Below are 17,517 nucleotides of genomic sequence, written 5' to 3'. Positions count from 1 at the left end.
GACTCACAGAGCCAGACTGAGACTCACAGAGCCAGACTAAGACTCCCATAGGGTTCAGTGTTAATCACTGAGACTCAAAGAGCCAGACTAAGGCTCCCACAGGGTTCAGTGTTAATCACTGAGATTCACCGAGCCAGACTGAGACTCCCACAGGACTCAGTGTGAATCACCGAGACTCACAGAGCCAGACTAAGGATCCCACAGGGTTCAGTGTTAATCACTGAGACTCACAGAGCCAGACTAAGGCTCCCACAGGGTTCAGTGTTAATCACTGAGACTCACAGAGCCAGACTAAGGCTCCCACAGGGTTCAGTGTTAATCACTGAGACTCACAGAGCCAGACTAAGACTCCCACAGGGTTCAGTGATAATCACTGAGACTCACAGAGCCAGACTAAGGCTCCAATAGGGTTCAGTGTTAATCACTGAGAGTCACAGAGCCAGACTGAGGTTCCCTCAGGGTTCAGTGTTAATCACTGAGACTCACAGAGCCAGACTAAGGTCCCCCATAGGGTTCAATTAATAAAGAAACACAAAGTCACATTTCAATTTTTATTTAGCAGTAGCACACGACTAGCGAGCGATAGTCCACAGCAAAGCATCAGAGGTTCCACAGGGCAATGCACACACATCTGTACTCATGACTAGATGTTGACTACCTCGCCTGGTACACAGGAGGTCGTGGGTTCCATGCTGAGATGTTGACTACCTCGCCTGGTACACAGGAGGTCGTGGGTTCGATGTTGAGATGGTGACTACCTCCGCTGGTACACAGGAGGTCGTGGGTTCGATGTTGAGATGTTGACTACCTCGCCTGGTACACAGGAGGTCGTGGGTTCGATGTTGAGATGTTGACTCCCTCCGCTGGTACACAGGAGGTCGTGGGTTCGATGTTGAGATGTTGACTACCTCGCCTGGTACACAGGAGGTCGTGGGTTCGATGTTGACTTCCTCGCCTGGTACACAGGAGGTCGTGGGTTCGATATTGAGATGTTGACTACCTCGCCTGGTACACAGGAGGTCGTGGGTTCGATGTTGAGATGTTGACTCCCTCCGCTGGTACACAGGAGGTCGTCGGTTCGATGTTGAGATGTTGACTACCTCGCCTGGTACACAGGAGGTCGTGGGTTCGATGTTGACTTCCTCGCCTGGTACACAGGAGGTCGTGGGTTCGATGTTGAGATGTTGACTACCTCGCCTGATACACAGGAGGTCGTGGGTTCGATTTTGAGATGTTGACTACCCCGCTTGGTGTACAGGAGGTCGTGGGTTCCATGTTGAGATGTTGACTACCTCGCCTGGTACGCAGGAGGTCGTGGGTTCCATGCTGAGATGTTGACTACCTCGCCTGGTACACAGGAGGTCGTGGGTTCCATGCTGAGATGTTGCCTACCTCGCCTGGTACGCAGGAGGTCATGGGTTCCATGCTGAGATGTCGACTACCTCGCCAGGTACACAGGAGGTCGTGGGTTCGATGTTGAGATGTTGACTACCTCGCCTGATACACTTGAGGTCGTGGGTTCCATGCTGAGATGTTGACTACCTCGCCTGGTATGCAGGAGGTCGCGGGTTCCATGTTGAGATGTTGACTACCTCGCCTGGTATGCAGGAAGTCATGGGTTCCATGCTGAGATGTTGACTACCTCGCCTGGTACACAGGAGGTCATGGGTTCGATGTTGAGATGTTGACTACCTCGCCTGGCACACAGGAGGTCGTGGGTTCCACGTTGAGATGGTGACTACCTCGCCTGGTGTACAGGAGGTCGTGGGTTCCACGTTGAGATGTTGACTACCTCGCCTGGTACACAGGAGGTCGTGGGTTCCATGTTGAGATGTTGACTACCTCGCCTGTTGTACAGGAGGTCGTGGGTTCCATGTTGAGATGTTGACTACCTCGCCTGGTACGCAGGAGGTCGTGGGTTCCATGCTGAGATGTTGACTACCTCGCCGGGTACACAGGAGGTCGTGGGTTCCACGTTGAGATGTTGGCTACCTCGCCTGGTACGCAGGAGGTCGTGGGTTCCATGCTGAGATGTTGACTACCTCGCCTGGTACACAGGAGGTCGTGGGTTCCATGTTGAGATATTGACTACCTCGCCTGGTGTACAGGAGGTTGTGGGTTCCACGTTGAGATGTTGACTACCTCGCCTGATTCACAGGAGGTCGTGGGTTCCATGTTGAGATGTTGACTACCTCGCCTGATACACAGGAGGTCGTGGGTTCCATGTTGAGATGTTGACTACCTCGCCTGGTGTACAGGAGGTCGTGGGTTCCATGTTGAGATGTTGACTACCTCGCCTGGTACGCAGGAGATCGTGGGTTCCATGCTGAGATGTTGACTACCTCGCCGGGTACACAGGAGGTCGTGGGTTCCACGTTGAGATGTTGACTACCTCGCCTGGTACGCAGGAGGTCGTGGGTTCCATGCTGAGATGTTGATTACCTCGCCTGGTACACAGGAGGTCGTGGGTTCCATGCTGAGATGTTGACTACCTCGCCTGGTACGCAGGAGGTCATGGGTTCCATGCTTAGATGTTGACTACCTCGCCTGGTACACAGGAGGTCGTGGGTTCCACGTTGAGATGTTGGCTACCTCGCCTGTTACACAGGAGGTCGTGGGTTCCATGTTGAGATGTTGACTACCTCGCCTGGTACACAGGAGGTTGTGGGTTGCATGTTGACTACCTCGCATGGTACACAGGAGGTCGTGGGTTCCACGTTGAGATGTTGACTACCTCGCCTGGTACACAGGAGGTTGTGGGTTGCATGTTGAGATGTTGACTACCTCGCCTGGTACACAGGAGGTCGTGGGTTCCACGTTGAGATGTTGACTACCTCGCCTGGTACGCAGGTGGTCGTGGGTTCCATGTTGAGATGTTGACTACCTCCCCTGGTTCACACGAGGTCGTGGGTTCCATGTTGAGATGTTGACTATCTCGCCTGGTACGCAGGAGGTCGTGGGTTCCACGTTGAGATGTTGACTACCTCGCCTGGTGTACAGGAGGTCGTGGGTTCCATGCTGTGATGGTGACTACCTCGCCTGGTGTACAGGAGGTCGTGGGTTCCACGTTGAGATGTTGACTACCTCGCCTGGTACACAGGAGGTCGTGGGTTCCACGTTGAGATGTTGACTACCTCGCCTGGTGCGCAGGAGGTCATGGGTTCCATGTTGAGATGTTGACTGCCTCCCCTGGTTCACACGAGGTCGTGGGTTCCATGTTGAGATGTTGACTATCTCGCCTGGTACGCAGGAGGTCGTGGGTTCCACGTTGAGATGTTGACTACCTCGCCTGGTGTACAGGAGGTCGTGGGTTCCATGCTGTGATGGTGACTACCTCGCCTGGTGTACAGGAGGTCGTGGGTTCCACGTTGAGATGTTGACTACCTCGCCTGGTATGCAGCAGGTCGTGGGTTCGATCCCGGATCCTAAATTCGAATCACTATTCATTGCGATGCCATAGCCAATGCGGTCTATACATTCGAATCACTATTCAATGCCATGAGGCAATGCAGTCTATCAATTCGAATCAATATTCACTGCAGTAGCCAATACGGTCTATTAATTTGAACCACTATTCACTGCAATAGCCAATTCGGCCTATCAATTTTAATCACCATTCAGTTGCTACGCCAAAGCGGTCTATGAATTAAATGCCTTAGTCAATGCAGTCTATACATTTAAATCCCATCTCATCTCAAAGCCATAGCCCATACGGTCTATGAATTCAACGCCACTGCCAATGCAGTCTATACATTTTAATCCTGCATTCCACCGCTGCTAATCCGTAGACAATGCGTTCTATCAATTTTAATCACCATTCACTTGCCACGCCAAAGCGGTTTATGAATTCAATGCCACTGCCAATGCGGTCTATACATTTGAATCCCCATTCATCAAAACGCCGTAGCCAATTCGGTCTACAAATTTAATGCTGTAGCCAATGCGGTCTATTAATTTGAATATGAAGTGGAATTACATTTGGTAGATCGGACAGGCATATGGGGGGGTTTCTGGGGCACATTACAGCTGCAGAGCAAAGCGTGTGTGTACACCACGTGGTGTGTGTGTACACCACGTGGTGTATGTGTACACCACGTGGTGTGTGTGTGCAGCACGTATGTGCACGTGTGTGCGCACGTGTGTGTGCTGTGTGGTGTGTGTGCACGTGTGTGTGTGTGTGTGCACGTTGAAAGATCTGGACAAGGTCCCATCGGTGAGCTCCTCCGGCGGGCAAGGCTGCGTTGGCTGGGTCATGTAGCCCGCATGCCCAGCCACCGCATGCCGAAACAGCTTTTGTTCGGCCGGATTGGGGGGGCTAAGCGGGCGCGGCACGGGCTAGAGAAGAGATGGAGTGATGTGGTACAGGAGGACGTGGAGCTGAGTGGACTTGCCGATGACTGGTACCAGCGGTGTCAAGATCGGCCTCTGTGGAGGAGGCTCGTGAAGGACGCTACTGGGCAGTTGGAGGTAGTCGCCCTCCAACAACAACGGAGGGCGGAGGAGCGACGCTCACGACAACGAGCGGAGCGCCGGGTGGCTAAAGCACAGCAGGTTGGCACAGTAGGGGGCACAGGTGGTGCATCAGCCAGTCATCTCAGTCATCTTAGTCGACCCGTGGCACCTGCTGGGTCTGCCCCGTGACCTCCTGCCAGCGGGCGTTCGACACTTCACGTGGCCTCAGGGTGCACATGGCCTGGCACAAGCGTCGTAGTGACGTCACCGCCACTTAGTGGCAAATGGCGGTTGTTGTGTCTATGTGTGTGTCTATGTGTGTGTCAGTGTGTGTGTCAGTGTGTGTCTGTGTGTCGTGGCGTTTGTGACCGCCACAGCGGCCAAAAGGGATGCGAGGGGCTGGTAACCCCTCCACCTTCAATTAATTACCGCAAAACCATGACGGAAAACTGTAATGAATAAGCTTGTGCCGGAGGCCCCGGGGGGACAGGCGTCTATGACGTCTCCTGGCCAAACCCCAATTGGCGGAGCCAGGAGATTGAATCTCAACCCTCGGGGCTCCTCCAGAAACAACGAAAAGCCACTTCGTGTGGCCACGTGGAATGTTCGAACGCTCACTGCGGAGGAGAGGCTGCCACTCCTCTGGCGGGAGCTGGACCGGTACTGCCTGGATCTCTGTGGCATTCAGGAGGTTCGGTGGACCGGTTCTGGCTCCTGCCACCGTGAGGGGTGGACAGTCCTCTACTCGGGGCAGGAGACTGCCAAACAAGAGGGTGTGGCTCTTCTTCTGAACAAAATAATGAAGGGGGCGTGGGAGCGTGGCGGTGAGGTGTGGGAAGCTGTAAGTCCCAGGCTACTTTGGGCTCGCCTTCCCATCAACTGGAGGCGAGGAATGGTGGTCGTGGTTACTTATATCCCCACCGAAGATGAACATCCGTGGAGGGATGCAGGCAGGCCGATGAGTCAGATGCCTTCTATGACCTCCTGTCACAGGTGCTAGCTAAAGTGGCCCCTCGGGATAGAGTCATCTTGTTGGGTGACTTCAATGTCCGAGTTGGTCATGATGCTGGCACCTGGTCTGGAGTGATCGGAAGGCAAGGGCCAGATCAGCTCAATAACAACGGTAGGAGGCTGCTAGATTTTTGTGCAGCCCATGGGCCTGTAATTACCAACACGCTGTTCCGGCATCGGTGCATCCACACATCATGGATGCATGCCGGGTCCAAGCAAGAACATCTGCTGGACTACATAGCGACGGAACAGCGGATGCGGGCCCATGTCCTTGACATCAGGACCTACCGTGGAGCTGATTTGCCCACTGACCATCGACTTGTCATCTGTAAGATATGCCTGCCATTCTTCCACTCCAGTGGTGGGTGTACACGCAGGACCCCATTCAAACCCTTAGTGGCCTGGTCTCAGCTAGCTGATGAAAGTTGCAAGAGAGAATTTTATCGTTTGCGGCTGGGGTTGGCATCGTCCCCCACTCCTCCTGATGTCAAGGGGAAATGGGCGAGGATAAGGACTGTGACTCATGCAGCTGCAATGGCTGCTTTGGGTACACGGTCCAGACCTCCCAAGAGACCCTGGCTGACAGAGGAGGTGTTCAAGCTGGCTGAGAAAAAGCGACACGCCCACTCTCATCGGCTACAGCATCCCACGTCGGAGAATGAGGAGGCTTACCACAGCCTTCGCTTGGAGGTTCGTAGAGCCGTGAGGCGCTGCAAGGATGGGCGGTGGCCACGGGTTTGCTGAGGAGACGGAATCTGCCTCAGTGGCCCGCGATCACAAAGTGCTCTTTAATTCCATCAAAAAAGTAACCTGCAGTACCACACCTTTTACCATCATTAGGGGAAAGAACAGTGATCCAATCTCCGACCCCCAGCAACAGGTTTGCAGATTTGCCTAGCATTTTTGTGAGGTCCTGGGGGAGGGGACATCCCTTAACCTGGATAACGTGGAAGAAGTCACCCCCTGTGAGTGGCTGGCTGAGGTGCCATCTGTTGTAGAAGTACTAAAGGCAATCCAGAGTCTGCGACCAGGAAAGGCACCAGGCAGCGATGATCTCGAAAAGCGAAATGCTGAGGGAGGGCGGCGTTTGTGCACAGACCGCCCTATATGACATCATAACAACAGTCTGGACCACTGGAAGGGCTCCGCAGGATTGGATGGATGCCCTGGTGGTCCCCCTCTTTAAGATGGGGGACCGCACAGACTGTAACAACTGCAGGGGCATCTCACTGCTCAGTGTGCCGGGAAAGGTCCTGGCAAGGATTATTCAACATCGCCTTGCTCGGCACGCTGAGGAGAGGCTTGCAGAGCCCCAATGCGGTTTCAGGAAAGGGCGGTCCTGCACAGATGCCATATTTTCTTTCCGTCTATTACAGCAGAGGTGTAGGGAATTCCAAAAAGACCTACATCTCTGCTTTATTGACCTGGTCAAGGCCTATGATACCATCAGTAGGCCTGAGCTCTGGGTAGTTCTTCGTGCTTTCGGAGTCCCTGACCCTTTGCTCACGATCATTAAGGACCTTCATTATGGTGAGCGGGCCCGGGTAAAACTACGTGGCCGTGAGTCGGAGCCATTCCCTGTACACCTTGGGGTGCGACAGGGATGTCCTCTGGCTCCCACATTATTTAACATCTATTTCGACCACGTAGTTCGTGAATCCTTCAATAGCTGTACCAGAGGAATTTCCATCTGGTACAGATACAATTGGAGGCTGATCAATGCCCGGGTGCGGTCAAGGGATGGCTCGCTATTGCTCAACCACGTTATGTATGCCGATGATCTGGTAATTGCCGCTCACTCTGAGGAGGAGTTGGAGGCGTTGCTGCTGAAACTGGAGCGTGCCAATAAGAGGTGTGGGGTCTTACCATCAGCCCCACCAAAACTAAGCACCTGCCTGGGTACTTTGTACCATCAGACACTCCACCCCCACAACTCCCAGTGATGTGGCAGTTGTGGAGAGAGTGGAGAGTTTCCCATACCTGGGCAGTGTGCTCATGACTGGCTCTGGTTTAACAGCAGAGATCTCACTCAGAATAAGTCGAGTGGCATCTTTTCATCGGTTGCGTAACGCTGTGTGGAAGCTACCTGGTCTGTCACTCCGCACGAAGCTTCAGGTCTTCTCGCCCACGGTCATTCCCTCCCTTCTCTACGCTTGCGAAACGTGGACCCCTCTAATGGAACATCTTCGCCAGTGAGAAACATTTAGGCTGGCCTGCCTATGATCCATCCTGGGTTTAACCAGGCAGGATTGTGTGAGGAGCTCACAAATCCTTGAAAGATCTGGGCAAGGTCCCATCGGTGAGCTCCTCCGGCGGGCAAGGCTGCGATGGCTGGGTCATGTAGCCTGCATGCCCAGCCACCGCATGCTGAAACAGCTTTTGTTCGGCCGGATCGAGGGGGTTAAACGGGCGCGGCACGGGCTAGAGAAGAGATGGAGTGACGTGGTACAGGAGGACGTGGAGCTGAGTGGACTTGCCGATGACCGGTACCAGCGGTGTCAAGATCGGCCTCTGTGGAGGAGGCTCGTGAAGGACGCTACTGGGCAGTTGGAGGCAGTCGCCCTCCAACAACAACGGAGGGCGGAGGAGCGACGCTCAGAACAATGAGCGGAGCGCCGGGTGGCTAAAGCACAGCAGGTTGGCATAGTAAGGGGCACAGGTGGTGCATCAGCCAGTCATCTCAGTCATCTCAGTCAGTCGACCCGTGGCACCTGCTGGGTCTGCCCCGTGACCTCCTGCCAGCGGGCGTTCGACACTTCACGTGGCCTCAAGGTACACATGTCCTGGCACAAGCGTCGTGGTGACGTCACCGCCACTTAGTGGCGAATGGCGGTTGTTGTTGTTGTGTGTCTGTGTGTTTGTCTGTGTGTGTGTCTGTGTGTGTGTCTGTGTGTCTGTGTGTGTGTGTGTGTCTGTCTGTGTGTGTGTGTCTGTGTGTCAGTTCTTGTGGAATCTGCAGGCGTCACAGCGACAGGCCACTTGGTCTGAGACGTTCACCCCATCGTGACGTGCAGTCTGCAACAACACACAGAACACAGATACACAGTCATGTAACAACACACAGACACGCACACACAGTCATTTAACAACACAAAGATAAAAAAAGATCCCCCATATAGCCTGTAACAGACTGTAGGGGCAAGTGCTGTTAGCGAGCACCAACACACACACAGAACACACACACAGTCATGTAACAACACACACACAGGCACACACAGTCATGTAACAACACAACAACAACAACAACAACCGCCATTCGCCACTAAGTGGCGGTGACGTCACCACGACGCTTGTGCCAGGCTATGTGCACCCTGAGGCCACGTGAAGTGTCGAACGCCCGCTGGCAGGAGGTCACGGGGCAGACCCAGGTGCCACGGGTCGACTGACTGAGATGACTGGCTGATGCACCACCTGTGCCCCCTACTGTGCCAACCTGCTGTGCTTTAGCCACCCGGCGCTCCGCTCGCTGTTGTGAGCGTCGCTCCTCCGCCCTCCGTTGTTGTTGGAGGGCGACTGCCTCCAACTGCCCAGTAGCATCCTTCACGAGCCTCCTCCACAGAGGCCGATCTTGACACCGCTGGTACCAGTCATCGGCAAGTCCACTCAGCTCCACGTCCTCCTGTACCACATCACTCCATCTCTTCTCAAGCCCGTGCCGCGCCCGCTTAGCCCCCTCAATCCGGCCAAACAAAAGCTGTTTCGGCATGCGGTGGCTGGGCATGCGGGCTACATGACCCAGCCATCGCAGCCTTGCCTGCCGGAGGAGCTCACCGATGGGACCCTGCCCAGATCTTTCAAGGATTTGTGAGCTCCTCACACAATCCAGTCTGGTTAAACCCAGAATGGATCGTAGGCAGGCCAGCCTAAATGTTTCTAACCGGCGAAGATGTTCCATTAGGGGGGTCCACGTTTCGCAAGCGTAGAGAAGGGAGGGAATGACCGTGGCCGAGAAGACCTGAAGCTTAGTGCGGAGCGACAGACCAGGTAGCTTCCACACAGCGTTACGCAACCGATGAAAAGATATTGCCGCTCGACTGATTCGGAGTGAGACCTCTGCTGTTAAACTGGAGCCAGTCATAAGCACACTGCCCAGGTATGGGAAACTCTCCACTCTCTCCACAACTGCCCCATCACCGATTGGGAGTTGTGGGGGTGGAGTGTCCGATGGTACAAAATACCCAGGCAGGTGCTTAGTTTTGGTGGGGCTGATGGTAAGGCCCCACCTCTTAGTGGCACGCTCCAGTCTCAGCAGCAGCGTCTCCAACTCCTCCTCTGACTGAGCAGCTATTACCAAGTCATCAGCATACATAACGTGGTTGAGCAATAGGGAGCCATCCCTTGACCGCACCCGGGCATCGATTAGCCTCCCATTATATCTGTACCATATGGAGATTCCCCCGGTACAGCTATTGAAGGCTTCACGAACTACGTGGTCAAAATAGATGTTAAATAATGTGGGAGCCAGAGGACATCCCTGTCGCACCCCAAGGTGTACAGGGAATGGCTCTGACTCCCGGCCACGTAGTTTTACCCGGGCCCGCTCACCATCATGAAGGTCCTTAATGATCGTGAGCAGAGGGTCAGGTACTCCAAAAGCACGAAGAACGACCCAGAGCCCAGGCCTACTGATGGTATCATAGGCCTTGACCAGGTCAATAAAGCAGAGATGTAGGTCTTGTTGGAATTCCCTACACCTCTGCTGTAGCAGACGGACAGAAAATATGGCATCTGTGCAGGACCGCCCTTTCCTGAAACCGCATTGGGGCTCCGCAAGCCTCTCCTCAGCGTGCCTGGCAAGGCGATGCTGAATAATCCTTGCCAGGACCTTTCCCGGCACACTGAGGAGTGAGATGCCCCTGTAGTTGTTACAGTCTGTGCGGTCCCCCTTCTTAAAAAGGGGGACCACCAGGGCATCCTTCCAATCCTGCGGAACCCGTCCAGTGGTCCAGACTGTTGTTATGATGTCATATAGGGCAGTCTGTGCACAAACGCCACCCTCCCTCAGCATTTCGCTTGGGAGATCATCTCTGCCCGCTGCCTTTCCTGGTCTCAGACTCCGGATCGCCTTCAATACTTCCTCAGCAGATGGCACCTCAGCCAGCCACTCACAGGGGGTGACTTCATCCAATATTTGAGGCACCGCAGCCTCAGCAGGGTCATCCTCACTTTGTGCCACGATGTTTTCCTGGCTGAGGGATTTTCCCTCCCCCAGGATCTCACAGAAATGCTCAGCAAATCTGCGAACCTGTTCCTGGGGGTCGGAAATTGGATCACCGTTTTTTCCCCTAATGATGGTAATAGGTGTGGCGCTGCAGGTTACTTTTTTGATGGAGTTAAATAGAGATTTGTGATCACGGGCCACTGAGGCAGACTCCATCTCCTCAGCAACCCGCGACCACCACCCATCCTTGCAGCGCCTCACGGCTCTCCGAACCTCCGAGCAAAGGCTGCGGTAAGCCTCCTCATTCTCTGACGTGGGATTCTGTAGCCGATGACAGTGGGCCTGTCGCTTTTTCTCAACCATCGTGAACAACTCCTCTGTCATCCAGGGTGTCTGGGGAGGTCTGGACCGCGTACCCAAAGCAGCCATTGCAGCTGCATGAGTCACAGTCCTAAACCTCGCCCATTTACCCTCGACATCAGGAGGAGTCGGGGACGATGCCAATCCCAGCCGCAAGCGATGATGAAATTCTCGCTTGCAACTTTCATCAGATAACTGAGACCAGGCCACTTTAGGTTGGAATGGGGTCCTGGGTGTACACCCACCACCGGAGTGGAAGAATTAGCTGGCGCATCTTACAGATGACTAGTCGATGGTCAGAGGGCAGATCAGCTCCACGGTAGGTCCTGGTGTCAAGGACATGGGCTCGCATTCGCTGGTCCGTCACTATGTAATCCAGCAGATGTTCTTGCTTGGACCCGGCATGCATCCATGATGTTGTGTGGATGCGCCGATGCCGGAACAGCGTGTTGGTAATTACAAGCCCATGGGCTGCACAAAAATCTAGCAGCCTCCTACCGTTGTTATTGAGCTGATCTGGCCCATGCCCTCCAATCACTCCAGACCAGGTGCCAGTATCATGACCAACTCGGGCATTGAAGTCACCCAACATGATGACTCTATCCCGAGGGGCCACTTTAGCCAGCACCTGTGACAGGAGGTCATAGAAGGCATCTGACTCATCGGCTTTGCCTGCATCCCTCCACGGATGTTCATCTTCGGTGGGGGCATAAGTAACCACGACCACCATTCCTCGCCTCCGGTTGATGGGAAGGCGAGCCCAAAGTAGCCTGGGGCTTACAGCTTCCCACACCTCACCGCCACGCTCCCACGCCCCCTTCATTCTTTTGTTCAAAAGAAGACCCACACCCTGTTGTTTGGCAGTCTGCTGCCCCGAGTAGAGGACTGTCCACCCCTCATGGTGGCAGGAGCCAGAGCCGGTCCACCGGACCTCCTGAATGCCGCATAGATCCAGGCGGTACCGGTCCAGCTCCCGACAGAGGAGTGGCAGCCTCTCCTCTGCAGTGAGCGTTCGAACATTCCACGTGGCCAACCGTGTTACAGTCATGTAACAACACACACACAGACACACACACACAATCATGTAACAACACACACACAGACACACACACAGTCATGTAACAACACACACACATACACAGTCATGTAACAACACACACACAGACACACACACACAGTCATGTAACAACACCCACACAGACACACACACAGTCATGTGACAACACACACACACAGTCATGTAACAACACACACACAGACACACACACAGTCATGCAACAACACACACAGACAGTCATAAACACACACACAGACACACACACAGAGTCATGCAACAATACACACAGACAGTCATAAACACACATACACACAGAAACACACACACACAGACACTAACACACACACGCGCACACACACAGACAGGCATAAACACACACACACAGAAACACACACACCTAGAAACACACACGTGCACACACACAGACAGTCATAAACACACACAGAGAAACACACACACACAGAAACACACACACACACACAGTCGCACGCACAAAGCTCCCCCGTGTAGCCACTAACAGACTGTAGGGGCAAGTGCTGTGTTAGTAGCGAGTAGCAGCAGCAGCGTCTATGAAGGCTACCGGCACTGTGGCTACACACACAGAGGGGGTGGCCACCAGCACCACCACGCCCGGCCGCCTTTGTCTCTCCCCCAGTGCTAGCGATGTTGGCTTCAAATCGGAACATGCGGCATTCATCAGCGCAGCAGCAGCAGGAGGAATCCGAGGGGCTCTGAAGCTCTTTACTCTCCGTCCGAGTCAGAGGGCCCTCTGACAATGCTCACAAAGGTGGAAGGAAGGTGGACTAATTACCCGCTGATAAATCATTAAAAACTAAACTAAGCTTGGTATTTCGCCGGGTGCATGGAAGCCACTTAGCTGCTGTCCAGCTCTTTCGTCAGAAGCCCGCTGAGCCATCACAACTTGATAATAGCAAGCTCAGCAAAGTGGCTGATATCATCAGCCACTTTGATCATCAGCCACCCACTCAGCCACTCAGCCACTCACTCAGCCACTCACTCAGCCACCCACTCAGCCACCCACTCAGCCACTCACTCAGCCACTCACTCAGCCACCCACTCAGCCACTCACTCAGCCACCCACTCAGCCACCCACTCAGCCACTCACTCAGCCACCCACTCAGCCTCCCACTCAGCCACTCATTCATTCACCCACCCACTCAGTCACTCACTCTCAGCCATCCACCCATGCACTTACCCACTCACTCAGCCACCCACTCAGTCACTCACTCAGCCACTCATTCATTCACCCACCCACTCAGTCACTCACTCTCTCAGCCATCCACCCATCCACTCACCCACCCACTCACCCACCCACCCACCCACTCAGTCACATTGTACGACAATGCTCACAAAGGTGGAAGGAAGGTGGACTAATTGCCTGAGATAAATCATTCAAAACTGAACTAAGCTTGGTATTTCGCCGGGTGCATGGAAGCCACTTAGCTGCTGTCCAGCTCTTTCGTCAGAAGCCCGCTGAGCCATCACAGCTTGATAATAGCAAGCTCAGCAAAGTGGCTGATATCATCAGCCACCCACTCAGCCACTCACTCAGCCACTCACTCAGCCACTCAGCCACTCATTCATTCACCCACCCACTCAGTCACTCACTCTCTCAGCCATCCACCCATGCACTTACCAACTCACTCAGCCACCTACTCAGTCACTCACCCACTCATTCATTCACCCACCCACTCAGTCACTCACTCTCTCAGCCACTTACCCACCCACTCACCCACCCATTCAGTCACTCACTCAGCCACCCACTCAGCCACCCACTTAGTCACCCACTCAGCCACCCACTCAGCCACCCACTCAGCCACCCACTCACCCACCCAGTCACTCACCCACTCAGTCACTCTCTCAGCCATCCACCCATGCACTTACCCACTCATTCACCCACCCACTCAGTCACTCACTCTCTCAGCCATCCACCCACCCACTCATCCACCCACTCAGTCACTCACTCATCCACCCACTCAGTCACTCACTCATCCACCCACCCACTCACCCACCCACTCACCCACCCACCCACTCAGTCACTCACTCAGCCACCCACTCACCCACCCACCCACTCAGTCACACACACACTCAGTCACCCACTCAGTCACTCACTCAGCCACCCACTCACCCACCCACCCACCCACTCACCCACCCACTCACCCACCCACCCACCCACTCACCCACCCACTCAGTCACTCACTCAGCCACCCACTCACCCACCCACTCACCCACCCACTCAGCCACCCATTCAGTCACACACACACTCAGTCACCCACTCAGTCACCCACACGCCAGAGCCAGTCGACCAGACCCCCTGTATCCCAAAGAGGTCTAGGGGGTACCGGTCCAGCTCCGGACAGAGGAATAGCAGCCTCTCCACCAGTGGTACTAGCAGTGGTAGTAGTGGTGGTAGTCGTGGTGGTACTGGTAGTAGTGGTAGTAGTAGTGGTGGTAGTAGTAGTAGTGGTAGTAGTGGTAGTAGTGGTGGTAGTAGTAGTGGTGGTAGTAGTAGTCGTGGTAGTAGTAGTCGTGGTAGTAGTAGTGGTGGTGGTAGTAGTGGTAGTAGTACTAGCAGTGGAAGTAGTAGTGGTGGTAGTAGTAGTGGTAGTAGTGGTAGTAGTAGTGGTGGTAGTAGTGGTAGTAGTAGTGGTAGTAGTGGTAGTAGTAGTGGTAGTAGTAGTGGTAGTAGTAGTGGTAGTAGTGGTAGTAGTGATAGTAGTAGTGCTAACTAGTACTAGTTAGTGGTAGTTAGTAGTACTAGTACTAGTTAGTACTAGTTATGTAGTAGTAGTGGTGGTAGTAGTGGTAGTAGTAGTGGTGGTAGTAGTGGTAGTAGTAGTGGTAGTAGTGGTAGTAGTAGTGGTAGTAGTGGTAGTAGTGATAGTAGTAGTGCTAACTAGTACTAGTTAGTGGTAGTTAGTAGTACTAGTACTAGTTAGTACTAGTTATGTAGTATTAGTGGTGGTAGTAGTGGTAGTAGTAGTGGTGGTAGTAGTGGTAGTAGTAGTGGTAGTAGTGGTAGTAGTAGTGGTAGTAGTGGTAGTAGTGATAGTAGTAGTGCTAACTAGTACTAGTTAGTGGTAGTTAGTAGTACTAGTACTAGTTAGTACTAGTACTAGTACTACTAACTAGCGCTAGTTAGTGGCGATAGCTAGTGCTAGTTAGTGGTACTAGTTAGCGTTAGTTAGCGCTAGTTAGCGGCAGTCTCACTATGATTGCCACGCAGCAGCGAGACTCCAAGGTGAGGTTCTTGGGAGACGCCAACGCTACCGCCACTAACACTAAATAGTACTAGTTAGTACTACTAGTTAGTACTACTAGTTAGTACTAGTTAGTACTAGTTAGTGGTAGTCTCACCGTGATTGCCACACAGCAGCAAGACTCCGAGGTGAGGTTCTTGGGAGACGCCATCGCTACTAACACTAACTAGCACCACTAACTAGTACTAGTTAGTAGTACTAGTTAGTAGTACTAGTTAGTGGTAGTCTCACCGTGATCGCCACGCAGCAGCGAGACTCCGACGTGAGGTTCTTGGGAGACGCCATCGCTACCGCTACTAACACTAACTAGTACTAGTTAGTGCTAGTTAGTAGCACTAGTTGGTAGTGGTAGTCTCACCGTGATCGCCACGCAGCAGCGAGACTCCGAGGTGAGGTTCTTGGGAGACGCCATCGCTACTACCACTAACTAGTTAGTACTACTGACTAGTACTAGTTAGTACTAGTTAATGGTAGTTTCAGCTAGTTAGTGGTACTAGTTAGTGATTGCCACGCAGCAGCGAGACTCCGAGGTGAGGTTCTTGGGAGACGCCATCGCTACTAACACTAACTAGTACTAGTTAGTACCACTAACTAGTACTAGTTAGTGCTAGTTAGTGGTACTAGTTAGCGTTAGTCTCACCGTGATGGCCACGCAGCAGCGAGACTCCGAGGTGAGGTTCTTGGGAGACGCCATCGCTACTAACACTAACTAGTACTAGTTAGTACCACTAACTAGTACTAGTTAGTGCTAGTTAGTGGTACTAGTTAGCGTTAGTCTCACTGTGATGGCCACGCAGCAGCGAGACTCCTAGGTGAGGTTCTTGGGAGACGCCATCGCTACCGCCACTAACACTAACTAGTACTAGTTAGTAGTACTAGTTAGTACTACTAGTTAGTACTAGTTAGTAGTACTAGTTAGTAGTACTAGTTAGTGGTAGTCTCACCGTGATCGCCACACAGCAGCGAGACTCCGAGGTGAGGTTCTTGGGAGAAGCCATCGCTACCGCTACTAACACTAACTACCACTAACTAGCACCACTAACTAGTACTAGTTAGTGCTACTAGTTAGTGGTAATTAGCGCTAGTCTCACCGTGATCGCCACACAGCAGCGAGACTCCCACGTGAGGTTCTTGGGCGACGCCATCGCTACCGCCACTAACACTAACTAGCACTAGTTAGTGCTAGTTAGTAGCACTAGTTGGTAGTGGTAGTCTCACCGTGATGGCCACGCAGCAGCGAGACTCCGAGGTGAGGTTCTTGGGAGACGCCATCGCTACCGCCACTAACACTAACTAGTACTAGTTAGTGCTAGTTAGTGGTACTAGTTAGTAGTACTAGTTAGTAGTACTAGTTAGTGTTAGTCTCACCGTGATGGCCACGCAGCAGCGAGACTCCGAGGTGAGGTTCTTGGGAGACGCCATCGCTACCGCCACTAACACTAACTAGTACTAGTTAGTGCTAGTTAGTGGTACTAGTTAGTAGTACTAGTTAGTAGTACTAGTTAGTGTTAGTCTCACCGTGATGGCCACGCAGCAGCGAGACTCCGAGGTGAGGTTCTTGGGAGACGCCATCGCGTCGAGCGCCGCCCGTGGGGTGGGGAACGAGCGGGAGGGGCAGCAGCCCCAGCACTGCCGCAGAGAAGCGGCTCCAGCCACCACGTCCCTCACGTGACACGCCGGGCCTGCGGGGGGGTGGGACAGGGGGTGAGGGGGGGTGGGACAGGGGGTGAGGGGGGGTGGGACAAGTGGTGAGTTTGGGTGGGGAACGGGGTGAGTTTGGGTGGTGGAGCAGGGGGTGAGGAATGGCTCGTTGAGTGATGGATGCAACTCACATGATTCAGCAGCTCCAACAGCAGCCAAGAGGCAGAGGATGATCCTGAGGCGAAGAGAGACACACACAGTTACACACACACACAGTTACACACACACACACAGTTACACACACACACAGTTACACACACACACACACAGTTACACACGCAGTTGCACACACAGTTACACAGTTACACACACACACACACAGTTACACACACACAGACAGTTACACACACACACAGTTACACACACACACAGTTACACACACAGACGGTTACACACACACACACAGTTACACACACAGTTACACACACAGTTACACAGTTACAACAACAACCGCCATTCGCCACTAAGTGGCGGTGACGTCACCACGACGCTTG

At 53.4% G+C, this 17,517-nt stretch overlaps 1 long non-coding RNA gene across 1 annotated transcript; it reads right to left on the bottom strand.

Moving 5' to 3' along the window:
• Positions 1–537: 537 nt before the first annotated feature.
• On the bottom strand, positions 538–16,019 carry LOC142906984 (uncharacterized). The gene is made up of 2 exons (XR_012930612.1): positions 15,963–16,019; positions 538–8,478 (listed from the first exon to the last, which is right to left on the bottom strand). It is a non-coding gene; the product is annotated as an uncharacterized LOC142906984 (long non-coding RNA).
• Positions 16,020–17,517: the final 1,498 nt, after the last annotated feature.

Source organism: Petromyzon marinus, chromosome 73 (genome assembly GCF_048934315.1).
Source record: "Petromyzon marinus isolate PM22_M1 ecotype Great Lakes invasive population chromosome 73, UKy_Petmar_22M1.pri1.0, whole genome shotgun sequence".
Taxonomy (NCBI): domain Eukaryota; kingdom Metazoa; phylum Chordata; class Hyperoartia; order Petromyzontiformes; family Petromyzontidae; genus Petromyzon; species Petromyzon marinus.
This window is presented reverse-complemented; position numbering and strand designations above follow the sequence as displayed.